The sequence below is a fragment of the Athene cunicularia genome (assembly GCF_003259725.1).
Source record: "Athene cunicularia isolate RWA chromosome Z unlocalized genomic scaffold, athCun1 chrZ_part3, whole genome shotgun sequence".
Taxonomy (NCBI): domain Eukaryota; kingdom Metazoa; phylum Chordata; class Aves; order Strigiformes; family Strigidae; genus Athene; species Athene cunicularia.
This window is the reverse complement of record NW_020799144.1, coordinates 11,274,997-11,295,958: the sequence shown is the minus strand read 5'-3', so window position 1 is coordinate 11,295,958 and position 20,962 is coordinate 11,274,997.

Below are 20,962 nucleotides of genomic sequence, written 5' to 3'. Positions count from 1 at the left end.
CTCTTTTTTTTTTTTCTGTTGAGCTTGTTGTCAGAAATTTTGATACTATTAGCATCCGATTATATTTTAATGTCTTTGTCATGAGAAAATCCAAGAAAAATGGGGTTACTTTCTAAGTTCTTTCCCAAAACAAATTTGCATCTGCAGTGTCTTGCCTTTGTCATGGTATGAATCACACCCTTATTCTACATTGTCTCATAACTCTTTGTTTTCTACATCCCATCTACAGCAATCAGGGTTGAATTGAACCTATCCCTCTTTATGTTGCTGATTAACTGGGAGGAGTAAGAAGAGAATACAACACATGACCTGTTCATTTGAGTAAAATGGAGGCTATATATATGAAATTACATTACTTAAGTTATTCCCAGAACTGGCTGTTTCCTTAAAGTACACGCTTCTCTTAGACACACTAGGTGGTAGTTACAGGCAAAAGAAAACGCACTTCCTTGAGAGCCAGCCAGAAGGTGGGGGGAGGCTGGACCTGAAGCAGATCATGGCATTGTGCACAGACCCGACAAACCTTGCATAAAAGGTGTCAGAGCAGGGAGTCTTTACGATGTCTGTTTTCAGCTGGTGGCATTGCAATGGTCTTTCTAATCATCACAGACTTCCCACTGAACCCAAATTTGGTTTGAAAGAACTGGGTTCTCTCACAATATTTTCTTCATGGTCTGGAACTCCTGGTTAGCAAGAAAAGCAATGAATGCTTTCTCTTCACAATGTCTCAGTAAATTTTCCTAGTTTCCTGGCTTTTTGCAGAGTAATCCCAGAGAAGGGCAATACTCCTATTGCCTGCTACAGGCATCTCTCAGGTATAACAGCCTTGGCTGTTACAACCATGCAAGACTACAGAAGTAAGAGAAATAGAACCTGTATGATCGGTAAATTAAGTATTTCAGTTGTATTTCCATTCATGTTCCAATTATTCATAAAATTAGTGGTATCTATAAATTCATAGAAATCTGGAGTCCGTCACATAAGGCATGACTCACCCTTGCTGTGAAAACAGCCCGCTTATGTGAGCACAAAATCCAGCCAAGATTATAACACTGATATATCTGAGATAAATTGTATGCAAAATTTTGTAATGGATAGAAAAAGAATTCAATGGTATGTAAAATCAAGAATTTATTGTCAGGATAAATAAAATCTTAAAAGCCTAATGAAAGAGTTATTATTAGCCTGGATTAATTAGTATTAAAAAAAAAAAAAAAAAAAAAAAAAAAAAAAAAAAAAAAAAAAAAGTCTTAATACTAATCATATAATTAAAATTGCATAAACATTTCTAGATTGTACCCCTTTTTCAGGCGTTTTGCTTATGCTTTCACCACTCCCTGGGGTCCCAATGGTGAGGTCTTGAGTGTGGTGAGGAGTACAGCAAGTTGTCAGCGTCCCAAGGCATTTGCTTGGAGAAGCGTGATGACAGAGAGGGTTTCTTCTCTACTGTAAGATCTACTTGGGTGTTATATCTTATGTTTGCTAACGTGCCTTACACTTTGGTCTTTCTTCATTGGTCTGCAAGTTACATTACATCAAATATATATGGGGCCTTTTTCACATTATACTCTAGAACTTTTTTCCTTTTTTTACCCCTGAAAATCTGACTTTACCCAGGTCCATGTCTGCATTTACTGTAGGGTCTCCAGTGCTGGCCTGTGCCTTGCTTCTTATCGCCCCATCCCACATCCCCACTTCTAAAGGGCTCTGCTATCATACCAGGACTGTATTCCTCTACACTACATCACCCTCTTAGTCATAAATATTTCATTTTACACAGAATAATGGCTTCTACATATCTATCTACATAAAAAATATGTACTACAGAAAGATAAGCAAAATTAAAATAAATTTGGTATAACCATCTGGTCTTTAGAAAAATTACTACTCTGGATAAACCATGGAAAAACAGAACTCCAGGCTGTCCAAGAAAGGTTCAGACAAAAATTAGCCTAAGAAGCCTCAGTCTTGACATCTTGCAAATTCACTGTAACACCTGTGGCATATTAATAACTGTGACAGTACTGTACGTACTGGGCTACAGAGCTACAGGTAAGTGGCACACAAATGCCCTAATGCGTTAGTGATTGTTAATTAGTGTTAAATTAGTAGTGTGTTATTTTGCATAAAGAAAGACTCAGGACATCACAGTTATCGCACAACAAAGAACTGAGTCTCCAGAAGAGAGATACCATACTGGGCTCCATCACAGCTGCCAGCCTGTGGATAGACCACGTCACAGCATCACAGAATCACAGAACCATTCAGGATGGAAAAGACCCTTGGGATCATCGAGTCCAACCATCAGCCCGACTCTACAAAGTTCTCCCCTACGCCATGTCCCCCAGCATCTCATCTAAACAACCCTTAAACACATCCAGGGATGGTGACTCCACCCCCTCCCTGGGCAGCCTATTCCACTGTCTGACCACTCTCCCTGTGAATTTTTTTTTTCCTAATGTCCAGTCTAAACCTATCCTGTTGGAGTTTAAAGTCATTCTCTCTCATTCTATCGCTAATTACCTGTGAGAAGAGACCAGAACCAACCTCTCTACAATGTCCTTCAATTTTCCAGGCTGCCAGTCCTGCAATGCTCTTGAGCACTGCACTGATTCATCTGGAAAATGCATATACCATTCTGAAGTGTATAATATTTTGAAGTGTATAATATTTTGAAGTGGTCAATAATGCATGGATAATGACAGCTAACCTTGTGCATTTTAATATTTTGGAAGGAAAACTTATTAAAAGATCTAAGTGCTTAGTTTACTGCACTTCAAAAAACCCACCTCTACATTTTGGCTGGAAGTGTAGAACAAGTGGTAAGAAACAGTTGTCACCAGAAATTACTGAGTTAGACACAAATATGCTGCACTTCGAGGTTCCTTAGCCAAGTAAGATGCTTTCAGTAAACTGGTGCTAGATCTTGTTTTTTTATCAAAACCTCTCACACTAACAGGTACTTTTTGCACTGAAGCCAAAAGAAAACTCCCACTCATTCCAAATCCGAGAGATTAAACACATAGCAATGAAAGATTCCCTGTTGCCCTGGGCAAGATTTAACAAATTACCCAAAACAAAATTTGTATAGAGTTTAAGCTTTAAGACTGAAACCTCGGAAAGACAGCTCATCTCTAATTAACTTGAAGAAACCTAATGTGGGTCGTGTTGAACATCATTAAGATGCAACAAATACTTTCCCTCAATTAGATTGCAGATGCTGAGCATCTTCTTTGGTCTCACCTGTCACTCAGGGCAGTGCGTCTTCCCAGGGTGTGAGACACGAGAAAACCCTCCCATTGAAGAGGACTCTCCCAGTGCAACTAAGATGAATTTTGCTACCAGTCAGATTTGTCTGAAAGAGAGCAACGTAACGATGAAATAAGATACTGATTTTTGAACTATCCAGATTTTTGTGGTCAATTTTTCTATAATTATCATCATTTGTGTCTTTTAATTTTGAAACCATTGTATTTATTAAAATTGAACCAAACATGAGGTGAATAAAAGGTTACATAACACAAAAAGAAAACAACACGCCTTTTTCTACTGAATATTTCAGGCTAACATAATTTTCAATTTTTTGTTATTCACCAAAAAGCTGAAAAAGTCTCATTTATTTTGCCAATATGAAAGTTTTCTCAACATTTTGATCCATTCACAAAATTTGAAAAAATCATTATTTGCTTTTTAAGTTTTTCTCAAATAACAGACCATATGTGTTGTGCTATTTTCCTTGGTTCCTCAGTGCTTCACCTATATTTTATTATCCCTGAAGTCTTGTAATGATTCTGATCTGTTAGCAAATTGGGTTACTTAAAGTCTTACAAGTTCAATGTATATTCAGCAACGTGTATTAAGAAGAGCACCATTTATATGGTATTAATGCATCATCTACTGATGAAGAGAGTGATAAGGCTATCTGGGCAACACAGTATGAAGTAGTATTTCAAAAACATGTCTGTGTATCAGCAGCTAATATTACATCAGGCAGATTTACATTAGCAGAAGGCTCATAAATTTAAACAGTAATCAAATTAACTATCAAGACTGTGGGTTATTGGCAATCCCCTTGGGGTATGTTTATACTCCATAAAAGCCTTGGTGAGCAAAGCAGTTCATTAAAGACAGATTCTGTCCTAAGTCAGAGGCTCCAACTCAGGAGAGATGATGCCAGATGGATGTGGCTCGTTAGAGGAACTTGGTCCTAGCTCTAACAAGCTACAAATCTATCCTATCAGCTCTTGGGCAAACAACCCGAGTGGAGGCAGGAAATGAAGCCAAGTACAGCTGGCTAATAAGGTATGTAATTGCCTTGTTTCTTGGCATTCGCTTTCCAAATGTAGCAATGACGTTGTTGACTTTGCCCTTTAGTAGCTTAAAATTTATTTTGTTTTCCTTCAAACTCTTGTGTTATGGTCAGACTGGCTTAACTGAAGGCAAAACACAGACCTGTGGCCAGTGTGCATCTCACAGTTCTGGTACCCAGTGTCAAGGCCTTGTTCTACTAAGCTGCACGGGCTTGACACAAGGTGTTGACCATGAGTCCTAAAACGGTAGAGAGGTAATTCCCTTCATTAAAAGGTGGAGCCTTTGTGGCCTGCAGCAAGGCAGCAGCAAAGGGAGCTAACTCTTCACATTAAAATATCAGCTAATAGCACTCACCTAGTCCTGTTCCTATGTTCAGAGAGCCACCTGTTTCTTCTAAAACATACCTGGTTAAGAAGACACCATACCTCTACTCAGTACTGAAGGAGAGCAACTTCCCAGCCCAAAGGAAGATGAGTGGAGTGCTATCTGAGGGTCTCGCTCTGAGTAGTCCCTACATCTGAGGAACGGTAAGGTGTTAGATCTGAGCTGGCACCGTGTTGGTTAGCTCCATCCAGTTTCCCTGCTCTGCATTCTTTCCTGACATCTCCCCACAAACTGCTTTAAGAATTCAGTCACTTAAGGTTTCACTCTAGGCAGAAGGCACCCAAAAATTACACGTGGCAACACTAGTACCACAGTACCTGAATCCCTTTTTGGAACTTTTTTTTAAAAAAAAAAAAAAAAAATAACATGCAATATCTATTCTTCTCAGAAAAAGAGAGTAAAGGGGTAGTTATTGCTAGGAATCAAATTTTCATTGTGTTCTTTGGGAAGCACAAGAACACCAAGCATTATTGCCTTGCTAGGCACTAGAAGAGTAGAAGAACGTGCACACACATCCATCCTGCTTCAATGTTTTTTTCAACCAACAATGAAATTTAGTTCCAGTTACATTACCAAACTACAGGAAAGGAAAAAACTAAGAGAAATCCTTCTGCCTTTAAGATTAACTGTGAATTTACAGCAATTGTTTTTGTTCTTTGTACTTTTTCATAGTATTGGAATTTGCTAAAAACACCGAAGTAAAAGCTTTCCTTCACTCTTCAGCCAGTAACTCCACTAAAATCAAGACTCACACTTCTGTTGAAATGGTTAAAAGAGAATGCACACTTAGTGCAAAAAGTCTGATTCAGCTGACAACTGTGGAGTAAAGCAAGTAGAATCATTGCCATTAAATTTTATATCCCACTGGAACAACATTTTAGTGCAGAAGATGCTTCAGACATAGGGATTATTGTTTAGTTAAAAATAATTATGGGAAGATCTGAGAGCAAAACTAATTCCTAGGGATAGAGTGTATATTATGGTAGCCACTGCACTGATAAATATGACACTGATAATCTTATGATTAAAATGTGCTCTAGCAGACCCTGGCAAAATAAACTGCAATCAATAGATTTAAAGAGGATGTAGATGTAGAAAAATGTAGAAGAAAAAAAAAAAAAAAACCAAACCTTTTCACAAATATGTGCCCCATTAGAACACAAAATGAATGTATTGTCACCATAAAATCACGACTGCTGTGTCCTAATTTATATAAATGCTGTGATTCTCCATATTTTGTTCCTGCTTTCTTTATGCCTTTTTTTTTTTTTTTTTTTTTTTTTTTTTTTTTTTTTTTCTTCAACTGAGCTATTTCAGAGTAACATTAAAGCTATGACTCAGGCTGACAAATGACCTCCCCATAGGGATCTCTTTCTCTGCACAAAACTGGCCATTGAAAAATATTGTAATCAGACATGGTGGTGATTTTATTGGAATAAGCTTATTCATTCCTGTTGGCTGTCAAGCAAGTTTCTGCATGAACCATTTATCAAAAAATCAATGGGAGGCTTTTGAATATCATTTTTCTTGAAAACATATAGAAATACCTAAGCTTCATAAATGTATTGATGTGTGTCCCTGTGTGTGTGGGTGAGTGAAATGAAACTGTGTCTGGACAATGAAAAACAGTAAGGAGCTCTAAAGGTCTCTCAGATGAGGTCTCAGTGTGGCAAGGAAATCCCAAAAAAACTTTCCATAAAGTAGGGACACCGTGGAAATTTTCCAAAGCAATGGAACAAATAAATGAGCAAAATGACTTCTAGAAGTGTGAAATATTTAAGATAAGAAGATAACTGTGGAGATAAAAAATTAATAATACTCGATGAGATTTTCTAAAACTCGGACTGTATCTTGCAAAAAAAGGCATCCTCATCATGTCCTGTTCTGGCTGGATTCTTTGACTCAAGCAGCTGCCACAGACCACTGTCAAGAAAAGGGATATGAGACAGACAGACCTTTGTCCTAAGTACAAGATTTATTCACATTTTCAATTTATAAAACATTAAAGAAGGATTTAGATAATTTAAATATATTACAAACTTCCATTGCACAATAGAGATAAGGAAAAAAAAAATTATCATTCCTAGTACATATATGTTGATAAGTTTGTTCCATGATCTTCTCAGATATTCAAAAAAGCATGTCAAAAGTTTCCATTATTTTCTTTAAGCCAGCAGCACAGACCTGTCATTTTAAGGATCATGGGAATCCATGTTGATGACTATAGATTGGTCCTGCAGCCACAAGCACAACAGGGTTTGTTCGCTGAGCAATGACTCAGGGATTAACCCCAGCCCACTGAAGGACTCCAGCCGTTGGACCACCCTGACAATACTTACTGTTAATTATCTGTGTCTTGATCGGGAGTTCCACCGTGAAGGAAAGTACATGAGATCTGGAGTATGATGACCTCAGGATCAGAAATAGAAACAAATGCTAGGTCTGCTTGGACCTACTACATTATCCACTAATGTATTTGTTTTCTTCTAGTGCACATATGAAGACACATCTGAGTTCAAACACAGCTCAGTAATTTTTTGTTCAGGCTCAACACAAAATTGTTTTGATAAAAACATACAGAAGGACACATTGTGTGTAAACAAAATAAATATAATTACACAGGCAGTGGTACCACATTTGTAACGTGCATAAAGCAGGAAGGTAATTTTATGCATGGAAAATTAGATGTGCAGAAAAAGGAAGGAGATCTCATGACATTCCCTTCTAATGAAACAAGGTGTGTAGAGAAAGACTGCCTCATTTCCATGCATCTTGCAGTGTCTGCAGCCCAAGGGACAAAGTTTCACAGGAGACCTCACCTCAGGCAATGTGCATTTTACCTCAATTTGAGGCTTCTGTTAATGTTTCAAAGAGAGCAGTGAAAAGCTATGTATCCCAGTATTTTTACCTTGCATACTGCATTTTCCATCCGTGGATGATAGATGATCACAGACATTTCATTTGGTCTGCCAACTGAGAACTGTGAAACGCGGTGTGTCAATAAAAGAGAGAACATTTCTGAAATTAAATAGATTTAGATCTGCTTAAAACACTGGAGAACTTTTAAAAAATACTCTTATGTCAGTAACAATTTTTTTTTTTTAAGTTCTGGCTATAATACATATATGTGGATGAGATGGACAGATAGATGGAGAAAAAGACTATTGTGATCCCTAACTAAAATGATAATGAGATAAAGACAGGATAAAATAGCATAAAGTAATAATGTTTGAAAGTAAAGGTGGCAAAACCAGAAAGGATTAATGTGATGTAACTGTAATAAGGAACGTCAGAATAAAGCCATTTGTTTCAGCATGACACTGATAAAACAGCAAGGAAACACACATGAAAATTAAAAATAAAAGAAAGTTAATGAGGGCTTCAGGAAGCATTTTTCATGCAAGGAATCTTAATACTCCAGCCTGCATTAAAGAGCAAATTGTAAGACAAAAGCTGTGTGATAATTCAAGAAAGAGATATGTAAAATGTCATGCTGTTATGCTGATTACTGGCTAGATTTATGATATAAACTTCACAAATTACAGTATATAGAGTGGAGAGGCGGAATAAATATTCTTTCTAAAACTTAATCACTTTCTAACATGAAAAAGCTACAAGGTGATTCTTCAGAGACCAAATACATAACCTGCAAAATCTTTTTCCTTTTTTTTTTTTTTTTTTTTTTTTTTTTTTTTTTTTTTTTTTTTTTTTTTTAAAAGGAAACTGGAGTATTCAAATCCATCTGAGACCACAAAAATATATTATTAGCAGCGTAAATTACTCTCATGTTCAAGCTGCCAAAAGCAATTTAGCCTGTGTATATAGAAACAAAATCACAAGATTAAATCGATATGTTTTTCCCATGTTAGTGGAGAAAAGATAATTGATTAGAATAGCAGGTCACATCTATACTAATGTACCACTCAGTAGCTGACATCATCTCTCTATCTTTGAAATGAACACCAGCTCATAATACTCACTTACATACCTTTTAATTACTTTGCTTTGTAGCCAGAAAATGGAAGGCTAACTCATTAACCTTCTTTGTCTTTCAAGAAGGTGTTTTTTTCTTAATGTTTATGCCTGTTTGGACTTGCAGTTATTCCCATAGACTGCATCGGTATCTGTTAGCAAACCTAGTCAGCTGCAAGTTCCCTTTCATTGCTTAATATATTCAGCAATCTGTTCTTTGTGATTCAAACCCATATTCCAGTCTTATCAGTAAATAGAAATTTCATATATTATTTTTCCTATTTCTAGGTATGAAGCAGTTTTTGCAAATGCTAGAATTATTCTATAGATCGTTTTGTTGATGGCAGATGATTAAGAAAAAATCTTATAAACAGTGATATAAAATGCTGATTTAAAACTGAGACATTCCAATTGTAACAAGCATTTCTCTCACTTATGAGTAATGACTCCTATTTAACGCATTGTTAATGCCTTCCTAAAGCAGAAGCATCAATGTTCCGGGAAGAAAAGAGAAATAGATTTCCTGTATCATTGTAGAATTTTTCAAAGTCAGGACTACAGAATTGAGTAAAGACAAAGAAACCTAAATTAGAGAGGAACCATCAGAAAGCAATAACTCTGTTGCCATTAGGGTGTTGTGTTTATTTTCCTATAAGAAGACCTAGAAAAAAAAAACCCAACTAAACCTATAATATAAATTTCTCCAGAAAATGAAGACATCTTTGCACCTTTCTGCAGGTTGAAGATGCATCAACCTGCGGAAGGTTACATCACAAGGTTGAAGAATATTCAGATAATTGGAATTTGTTTCATCTCCCCCCCCCCAAAAAAAAAAAAAAAAAAAAAAAAAAGCCTAATCATTTGAAGGGGAACATAGAGGAATGTGACTGCATCCAATTTTGGTAGGAAGCTGTGAGAAACACAAGGGAACAATTCTGCACTTCAAAGGAAGCTTTAAGTGATAATAGGTTAAAACTGTCTTCGTCTAATCAGTTATTTAAATACTACTAATCACCTGGGCTATGTGCCCAGCTCAAAGCTTTATAATTGGAGGGCCCTAAATCTTATAAAGTACAAAGCATCACCTCATATTCAGATCAGTGACTCTGTCTGCTTGCAAGTTATACAAATGGACTCCAAGAAAAGCTCACAAGTTTATACCTTCTACACCTTGAAAAGGGATTACATGCTGAATATGCAAATTACATGTTTATAAAATTATAATATCATACTTTAAGGAAGCTACAAACAGGGGGGGAAACATTCCTGAAGCTAGGAATGCAGCAATTAAGGTTTGTAGTAGAAATGTTAATTGAAAGTTGTTACGCAGGAGGGTAGAAGGAAATGACCTAATTCAACAACACACGCCATGGCAGTAATTCTGCATTAGTCTCTCCGCCTGCCTCTTTGACACCCATCTGCACCTTCTGCATTATCCCCTCTGCTGTGCCTGCACTTCTGCTTGTACTGCTGAGCAAGTTTGGAATATGGGAACTTCCTGATCTGAAAAGTAATCCTTTTTTCTTATTTATTCCAAAATAAATTTTCTGACTTATCAGTTGCATAGTCACCATATGATTGTACAAGCAGTTGGACAGGAGTAGAAATTAAAGACCCGGAAAAAGAATAAATTATTTATGTCGATTCACATACTACTGCTGCATACCAGAGCCTAAGAAATGAGGAACTCTTATTAGGAGAGAATAAATGCCTTTGTCATTTCACTCCGGTGTAGAGAAACAGCTGGAGACTGAGCACACAAGCACCAGTAACCACCTTTAATAAAAGCAACAGAAAGATTTGGGTTGGGAACTGAGAGTGTACAACAGCCCTGGGGCAGTTTGCAGGAACTAATCAGCCAGCCTCATAAGATAGGCAAGGTTGTGGAGCTGTGAGACAGAAAGGTGAGCCTAATAATGGTCTCCGTTGTTTTATTGTCTTCAACATTCTCCTATTTTTGTCAAACCCTTTTTACAGAAAATACAGAAAGGCAAAGACTGGCATTTCCTACAACTGAGCCTTCTGTGGATGATGCAAGGGTAACCACCAGTGATGACAAAGACCTAAGTATAAAAAGGAAACAAAAGCTGCCAGGGTAAGATTCAAAGACAAACTCCTAAACATCTGGAGATTTTATTGCTCCCCTAGTGATTGTGTTGTTACACAGGCTTATGGTGGTGTAACCCCAAAGACTGTCAGAAGGATGAAGAGGTGAATTGATCTCAAAGCCTGAGCTCCTCAAAAAGATATGTCTAATGCCCTGCAGTTTGGGCTCGGTATTTTATTGTTGCTGAAGCTACTAGGATGAAATTTGCCATCTTCCATCGTCACAGCACCATATGCAAATCAAATATTAATGATTAAAATACATCAATGATTAAAGAACATTGTTATTCCCAGCAGGAGGGAACCTGTGGCAATACCTATCACAATGCTAGCCCACTCCTGAAAATGACATGCTGGAACACATGAAATGCCAGTAGTACTAAAAATGAACCATGACATAAGAAAAACTAAATGTCTTATAAACTTTTGAGGACAAAAATAAGGTTCAGCTCATGTAAGATAACAGAAACTCCAGGAAAATCCAACAGGGTGTTATGCAGCAAGAGACAGCTCATTTGAGACCTGACAAAGGTGCAACTTATTCACTTGCTGTGCTTTGAGAACCAGAAATTCTATTCCACAATCAGATGGGAAATCAAAACTAGCACCCAAATTAATGCTAAGGTGAATAGAGACCAAAACCAAGCAGAAGGATAGTACAGAGACATACTCCAGGAAAGGATGAAGGAAGGGATGTTAGAAACAACAGCAGGGCCCAACTTAAACTGGTTTTGTCGTTGCATCAGTAGCTGAGTATTAAGACTTGCTGTCAGAGTCTGGCTTAACTGAACTATTAACTGAACTGAAGATTGCAGAACCCCATGATATAACCTGTTTCATTCCTCTGACTGATGAACTTTGATTTGATACTAAAGGACCTTTCTGCAGTAGCCTGTAGTGAATTTCCACTCACTGCAATAACTGCTGTAACTTCATCTCTAGTCACAAAAGAAATTCACATTCTGTAATGACTCTTTGAACCAGAGTTAGGACGTTAAGGTTTTGTCTCCTACAGGGAGGGATAAAAAGAGGGAACTGAGTAATGACATACTACTAGTATCTATTTATAAAGGATGTACCAGGTATCATTCCCTTGATTATTTCAGGAACAAAAGTCTTTGCCCAAAACCCTTGATGAAAAGCTACTACTTTTCTTGAGGATATTGCAATGGCTCTCTACTTGTGTCTTAGTAATTTCTTCTGCTTTCCTATACCCTCCTGGGAGTCTCATTGCTCCTCTTACTTGTGCACATGCACATGCCTCCACCTGTGTTCTGGATCTGCTCTCACTTTATCATTCACCAAGGAATAATCTAGTCATCTAGTCAACCTTCTGCTCAAAACTTCTCCCTTGAGCAGAGATGTGAATGTGATTTCTTCAGCAGTCTGATTATGGTGGGGAATTTTTCCCTCTCCCCTCACCTTTTTTAGCTCTTTCAAAAGCTACTGTGTTTCAGTTATTAGACACATATAAATTGACTGGAGAGAGGAGTTTTAGCAGTTTTAGCAGCTTGCACATCCATCTTACTCTCCCACTAAACCAGGCAACTTTCCCTTTGTGACTAAGCAGTAGTCAAACATTTTTGTACTTTTGTAGAGAAATTCAACAATAATGATTGCTTTGACATTAAATAATGACTGTGTTGAAAATACCTTAAAAGACAGAATCAGAATTCAAAATTATACCAACAAAGAAACTTTCCAAAATCCAGGAAGAAATTCAGCTTGGCAGAGGGCACTGAATTCACAATACTGAACAGGGTTTAAGCAACTACCGTAAGTCAAGTGGGCAGAAAAGGTCCCAGGGGTTATAGGCAGACCACAGATTTTAAATTATGTTTTATATTAATATTGAACTGTTTTACAGATGATAGAAAAAGCAATTACTCCACAATGATTAGCAGACTCTCAGCAGGGATACTATCTGTTGTATCATGCATTAAAGGATAGGTACACACATCTCTGAGTGGGAACTCTTATGCTGTGGTAGGGAAATACCTGTTTTGGGAGGCTTAAATAAATTTAGTTAATCTCAGTGCATGGGAATAGACTGTATATCATCTTGAACTCCTTTTCAGCCCTTTTTAGACTTGAAATTACACACTGTAAATTTAGAGAAACTAAAGGTAGAGCAAAATGTTCTTACAAAATGGTATTTTAGCCATGGCTCCCCTGCTTCAGGATAAGCCCTGGCAGCTCATAAGTCTTATGGTGTTGAATTTTAACCTCTAAACCCGTATGTGGTTTCAGAGGTGGTAAGCCAAGAGACTGCCTCCTTTTCTCTCATGCTCCACAGTTGTAATTCATATCAGTGGAGACGGTTCAAAATAAATGAAAAGGATCTATGGACTGCCTCCTACCATAGTCCAGGTAGCTCTAATATCTTAATGCTTTAGGTAAGATGCCAGGTTCACCTATTTTGCCATTTGCTGGGGTGGGGTAGGTGCAAGGATGGAGTGAATTTACTTTTCTTGCCTTCAGTGGGGGCTGTGTGACTTTTCTGACTGCTATGAAGAGGCCTTTTATAACTATGATGGCTGAAGCATATATTTATTTGGTGTTGGGAGATTTTCATTCACTAGGTATTTATAGCTGAGTTCCTGAGGAGCAGAGTTTATCATATAAAATCTGAATAAATACACATTAAAAGTAGGCCGGTGTTCTGCACTAATTGAATCTTGCTGCATATTCTTTAAGGAGACCCCTGACATTGAAGTAGATTTGGTCAGCCTTGGAGTACAGTATGAGAATGAATTCATTACTGTTTAAGAGCTATATACACACTTAATCTTTGATAATGAAGGTCATACAGGTTTTTCAAAAAAGAGAAAGCTCAAGCCATGGAGGTAAAAGTGACCTCACCTTAGAAAAACCCCACAAAATCAAACTTAAACAATTAATCCAGAAATGTGATTGTTACTAACTTATTTCCTTATCTCTTTAGTTGAAATAAAAGACTGTTTAACTATCAACAAGAATGAGTGTTATTCTAGGCCATTATTCTCATCTTCATGCAGAAGACTCAATCATTCAATCATAATGATAAATGTTCATTAACTACCACAAAATCACACCACACACTATTTGGAAAAGTATATGACCTCTATATGAAGTTTAAATGAATTTATTCTGATCAGCTTTAATCAACTATCAAATTAATTCATAATGTTTGGAATAGTATTACTAAGCTCCTGGAAACCAAGTTCACTGAACAATGTCACATAGTCATTACTTTCCGAAGCATAATGAAACCTAAAGTGCTAGGAAATGATCTACAGTTATAATGGTGATAGAAGTTGACACTTTCCTCACCAAAGAAACTACTGCCAATACACAGATCTCTTCTTTATTATCCAAGAATCTTCTTCCATTGCCAAAAGGAATTTTTATATTTTATTTTATTTTATTTTATTTTATTTTATTTTATTTTATTTTATTTTATTTTATTTTATTTTATTTATTTGCCTGTTTGCTTGTCAGACTGGGACCCAGCCAGTGATGCCGCAGGAACAAAGACTCTGACACACTGCCTTGAGCGAATGTCTGCAATTCCCCCTCCTCTGTCAGAGCTGCCATCCCCCGTGATGAAACCTACAAGAAGAGTGAGTGCACCTGCATCTCAGCTCTTCCCCTCACCATAAACCCACTCATGGATGCTAGGTCCTTTTAGCCAACTTTGCAACAGGGTTAGCATTTTTGGAAGACTGGTAGGGCTGGACAGCTGAGAGCAGTAACATCCATAACCTCTGAAGCAAGATTTTGCTTGGAAAATAAACGCTAGAGGCCGTCTGTTTTCTGCCTTATGTTCCTTCCAGCCTGCAGGGTGGACCATGGGAGAAGCTTTGTGTTTACCTTCCCAGAGCAGGTAACACACATGATCTGATCAGGCACAGAGGTTACTGAAGGAGGATGCTATAGCCTGCCACTAGTCATCACAAGCAGGGGACTACCAGGGGAAGGAAAGTCTAGAGTGCCCTTATGTGAGAAGTGATATGCAACTTCTTCATGTAACTTGTTCTCCTGAAGTATAAGTTGATTGAAACCTCCTACCTTAATTGTTTTACCTAGGAACAAGATCAGGTGGTGAGATATTAGAAAACATTCCAGAAATAATGTGTCAAAAGATATCCCTGGGGTAGTGCTACCTTCTTACATTTTCTAAATTTTATTATTCAAAAAACTGCTTAAACAGGTTGCTGATTTGTTCCAGGAAACAAGTACTGTGTCTTTGGATCTAAGGGGCTGGTGTCACACTTATTTTCTAATTTTAGGCATAATTCTTTTTTATTATTGCTTTTCACTCAGTACGGCACAATATTTTAGCCCTAATCAAGGACATTGTCCCACTGAGCTGACTTTTCCGAGGCTGCCTTTTAGTTTACTCTGTGGCTGAGCAGGTCATTAAAAGCATGCAGGACTGCCACGTCGTGAATCACAGGACAGGAAGTTTTACTCCTTAGCACAACACGGCCAGTCAACTCCAGCTTTCCCTGTAGACTAGAAACTCAGGAACACTGTCAAGATATGACATTTTTGTCACATTTACTCTTAAAATGTCAGTTCACACTCAGATTTGAACACAGGCAAAGGGATGGGAGTTTGCTGGCCTTTTCCTTATTCTGCCTCTGTTTGATGTGAAATTACGCATTAATACATACAGCCGCATGACATTTCGAGATGAAATATTTTTCAGCAACATAAAAAGCAGGAAAGGTCTGAAAAGTGTCATAATTTTCCAAGCTTGTCAATAGAGTGCACAGTACATCTGATATAAGACCTTGCCTTGTGCATCTGTCATGATACTAACGGCACTTCGTCCTCAGGGGACCTGCTTGGTATGTTCTAGCCCCTTTTGCCTGGAGATGAATTAGTGCATTTAAAGGAGAGCACAGAGGCCGCTTTCTGAGGCTTAGGCCTTACTTTGTTCTTGGTCGCAACTCAGCTCACAGAGAGCATCATTCACACGCACAGACACTCACAGGCCCAGGTTTATGATTAATCCCACCGCAGTGTGCTCATACATGTATAACAAAAATGGTCCCTTTGTAGAAGCTGATGGAATAAAACAAGGGAACAGTATATTCAGTCAGTTTTTTGACCACTAGGTAAAAAGTTCAAATTCAGCCCAAACTGAAGGATGACTCAAGTTTCGTATTTGGACTTTCCGAAAATTTTCTCTAAAAACAGTACGTGTGAGAGAGTACACATGTACAGGAAAAAGTGATTACAGGAGATGAGGAGGTAAAGAAGGAGCATGCTCAGGAATTTGTAATGCATTTTCACTTCTGTTAGTAATAGCACATGAGATGCCACTTGAATTCAGCACGTAATTGTTCTTTGCCTCACCGATGTCTTGTGGGAACATTCCCTTTAGCACCTTGATTTTGTTTTCTCTAAGCTTAAAAATGTATTGGCACCAGTAATTACCTAATCTGGTCCAGATACGATACGGTATGGTGCAGATTTATTATACTGCGACAACAAATTAGGAATGAAGCTCCAGGGAAGCAGTAAATCAAGGTTGCAGTAATTCTTCTCCAAGTGCCACGGGGAGTCCGGTGGAGCAACCAGCGTGCTGCTTCCCAGCCACCACTAACACTGATCTACAGGATGCTGCTCTTCCCAGCCCTGCCCGGGAGATGAGCACAGGGAATTTAAACTGATGGTAAATCTGGCCCCACCCAGCACTCCTCTCCTTTCCCTGCCTCTTGCTGGGAGTTGTTTTCCCTTGATGAAAGGGGAGCACTCCCCGGGCACCCTACACCCTCTCTCTGGCCAAATGAGGTTGCAACGTGTGCATTGTGGCTCAGCCCCAGGACAGTGCTCTAAGGTGGGGCAAGGTTTGTTCCACTGGTTGCTTCTCATACTGCAAACCCGGATAATCAGCTCCTCAGAGATATCAGAGATTCAAATATATTGCAGTGGAACTGATGTTATTGATGGACGAACCAACAGTAAGACAACTGTGATAGCATTACTGTATGGAAGCCCATTACGGCTTAGTTCAGCATTCAAAAACTGTTGGAATTTGGATATTTTATTATTTGTTCTTGACAGCTGAAAGCAGTTACTGCAGGATAACTGCCATGCTTTGCCCCCCTTCTACAAATAACTGGGTTTACACATTGTGTTTTTAATTATGATGCTGAAGGGAAATGGATAATACAACTATTTCGGTGAATATACACATTCCTGTTCATCTTCACTGATTGTTTCTCATATTGCGAACTGTCTTTGCTAAGGTATTTATTTCTGTGATTAATAAGCTGCTAAACTAAGATCAGAGGTGTCAGTTCTTGAAAGAGAGAACATAACAGTGACAGTGACAGTTCATGCTTTGCTTACGTTTATGAATATATAAAGTTACACAGAAAGAGTAAGGCAGAAAAGAAGCGGAGAAGAGAAAGCAAGAAAAATAACAGCACTGGATGGTGTATGGAAAGCACTAGGAATCATAAAACACTATCCTTCAACATTGCCAAGCAACGATTAAATGCTTAAATAGTTATTTTAGTGTCTTTAACTTCAGTGAAGCTGCAGCAGATGCTGAAAGAGATTTTTGAACGGGGAAATAAGGTGTTTTATTCACAGAAGTTATTGCTAAGCATGAGTAACAAGGACTTGTTCTGAGCCTTAATTTGTAAGTTCACTAAAAATAGCAGGTTGAATTTTATTTTGTTGCCCACAGAGCTCCTATAAATTCAGTGGAATGCCACAGAACGACATCAGTTTATTATTATCTGAGCACAAAGTAACTCAGTTCAGTGTGTTTTTTGAGACACGCAGATGTTGACTTGTAATAGGTTGGCAGAAGACTCAGCTTCACTTCTTAACAATCCTATCTAGTACCTGACTATGACAACACCAATTTAGGTAACAGATTGTAGGCACCACAGTCATATCTTGCTGTTCTTTTGCATAGAAAAGTCCTATTGAATTCAGAGGAAGGTTTGTACCTGGAAAGGCTGTAGATCTCAACCCTCTTTGATTGGTGTCTTATAAGCACGTGTAGCAAAACCAACCTTTGTTATAACAAGTGTATCCCTGCTCTTGTGTGGATCCCTCTGATTTTGTCAAGACATCTGTGTCTGAAAAGCTAACGTGACTGTGCCTAAAATAATTGTAGCTTCATACACTTTTGTTCTGGGACTCTTTCGGGTGGCAATTCTGCACTGCTGGTGATGGATCAGATCCCATGGGTTTCCATGCCACTCCATTCCAGGTCCAGCTGAGATGAAGTGACAATAAGAAGTTGGGGTGCTTCTATGTTTGTTTGACCCTACAATGCTGAATTGTTGCTTGTACACTATTCACAGCTGACACAAAAAAAACAGTGGCCTTGTGACCCTCGTGGGCATTCAGCAACCAAAGCTGACACTTGGCTACTATAGAATTAGACCAAAAGAGAAAAGGGGAAAAAAACACTACTTAAGGATATTTTTCACAATACCTGCTAAATGCAGGTTAACCTTCTGTGTAGAGTAAAATCTGTATAGTTCTATTCACATAATATAGCTTTTAACAAAAGCCCTTGGGATTTTCCACTGACTTTAGTAATTTCTGGAGGACCATTGTCCATAATTATTGGGATTCCTAAAAGCATTAATAGGAAGCACATAAGAGTGTGTACAAAAACTACATGCTGTTCACTACCTTTAAAGGACTTCCAGTAGGTACTAAGATAAAACTTCAGAAGCCTGAAGACCTTTTAAGAGAGGTCATAGCCTTAAAGCAATGCTAAGGCTGTATCTCCAAAGGAGTGGCAGGTGAAGATCAGAGGAGATCAAAGGTTGTAACTAAGTGACCAACCATCTTAAGTTATCTACCCAGGCTTCTGAATTGTTTGTGGTTACTCCTTGTCTCTTTAACTCTGCAGAGACTTTCATTTTTATCTATCAAAGACCTGGGTACTTAGGCTTTTTCTCAATTAAAGATCAATTCTTATAAGTTTTATTGATTTATGATTTTCAGCAACTTTTTTTTTCCCTTTCAACTAGCAAAGGTTGAAAATATAATTCTACTATTATATACATTGATGAGACTAACAATTTTTTTTCCCTGCCTATCAAAATGCAATAAGGAAACATAAAAGAAAACTATTGCCATCTCTTTCTCTCTCCATATCTGCAGCAAATTGAAAGAAAATGATGAATGGCAAAATGTAAGAGCAAAGGCTCCCAAAATGAAGGAAGTGGCATGATTAGGTTCTGTATTTTATACAGAATAACTGCTCTGAATACATAAGCAATCACACTTCCATTTTTGTCCTGGTTAGAATCTGAAGCTTCATTAATTGCAGTGGAATCACATAGAAAACAAAGACTTCCTCCAAAAAGCCAGGCTTACTCAAAGTAAAACTTAATGTTTTATGATAGTATTTTCCACATTAGAGTCCTGTTCATGGTTAAATCATCATGGATAAACATACATATATTTAAACAGAGAAAGGATACACTCTTTTAGTCTAAAAACTGAGACATAGAAAAACCACTGGACCAAATACTGATTATTCATATGAATCATTAGTCAAATAGAGGTAAGACCCAAAAAAATATGAGTTACTATTCCTATTTATAAAGTTCAAATTTATGTGACATTTCTAAAGGCCTTTTTGTCATACCTAGTTGCTCCATGTTGTTACAAATAGAGATGAAAACTAGATCAAAGGATAGCCTATGTTGCTAGTACTCACCTAGTAAACATCAAGTCTCCCTTTTCCTTTTAGTCATATCCTTTTTTTACACTAAATAAATCTGGGGTGATTCCTGTGTTTTTACCAATTAGGTCATCACACAATTTCCACTGGAGGATGCACCAAAATGAAGACAAACATGGAATGAATATTGAGCAAATCTGGACAAGATACCGAATATCCCCCAATTCACATTGAGAAAAAGCCCACTGAGGCTTTCTGGAGAACTTTATCCATGTGACTGAAGGACTCAAGCCGGGAGTACTCACATATGTAACTGTATACCCAGGACCATATTTTGTATGAGCCACTGTCATTTGCCTAAACAAAAACAAAAACAACAACAACAACAACAACAACAACAACAAAAAGGAGGCATACATTTTATCGTATCACATCATGAGAGCACCCATAATTTATACTTCTACATTTTATAAGCATTTTACAAGACTATTTCATATTCAAGAGAAACACGCACTTCTTGTGACAAGTTATACAGTGTGATCATTGCAGTTAAGCTACAGAAAAACTGGGTTAAAAATAACAGGCATGCTGCTACACTGTGTTAGTAATGAATGTGGTTTTTAACTTGAATCTTAAAGGAGTACACTATTTCTTCCTTATAATCCTGCTTGAAGTTTGCAGAGTATGATTTGTTCTCCACTTACCCGCTTTTGCCATAGTCAGTTCTTTTCCTATTACAAATCCCACACAGTTTATCCAGGAACTCGGGAGAATCTAGACAACAAATAAGCATTATGAGAAAAGATAGAAATATTAGAAACGTTGAGCTCACAATAACAACAAAACACTCATTAAGTGACAAGTCAGACTTCTACTACATCTTCATTCAGTGCTCCGCCAGTGTTGATGTCTTTCTAAATAAAAATCTGCATCACTAATGTTCTCAACTGCAGCAAGCATTTTCCTATGTAACAAAACTCCTTTGAGTTCACGGTCCGTATATGTCCTTAATAAAAGCAGTCTTAAAATGAACCTTCTGTGGCTCTCACCTTGCCCATTTTACTGTTTTGCTACCCTCTGCTGGCTTTCTTTCATGTCACATTAAACAGAAGCTGATGGTTTTCACTTTGAAAGCCTTTCATAAGGCAACTTCAGGAACAGCGTTTGGCGTTTGGAAAAGGGGAAGGGGTGAAGTTAATCAGATGGTACTCATTTCTTCCATCTCCATTAGTGTGAACAGGTATTTTCACTCAGACCACCAGTTTCAATGATTTTTTTAAAAATCAAGAACTCCCAGGAATACAGCTATTAGTGTTCTTAGCTCTCCTGTGCAGTACATAATCATTGAGTCTGATGCCTATGGTTTGTAGTAACTACGCCCATATTTCTGACCTCTTGAGTAAAAATATTAAAAACCCTCCACACATTTCCACACCATTTGGAAGACAGCTCCATGCGCCCTTGATCTGAACATTCCTCTGAATCATTTTTTTCCCATTCATAACTCATATGGATGTCGGGGGGGGGGGGGAA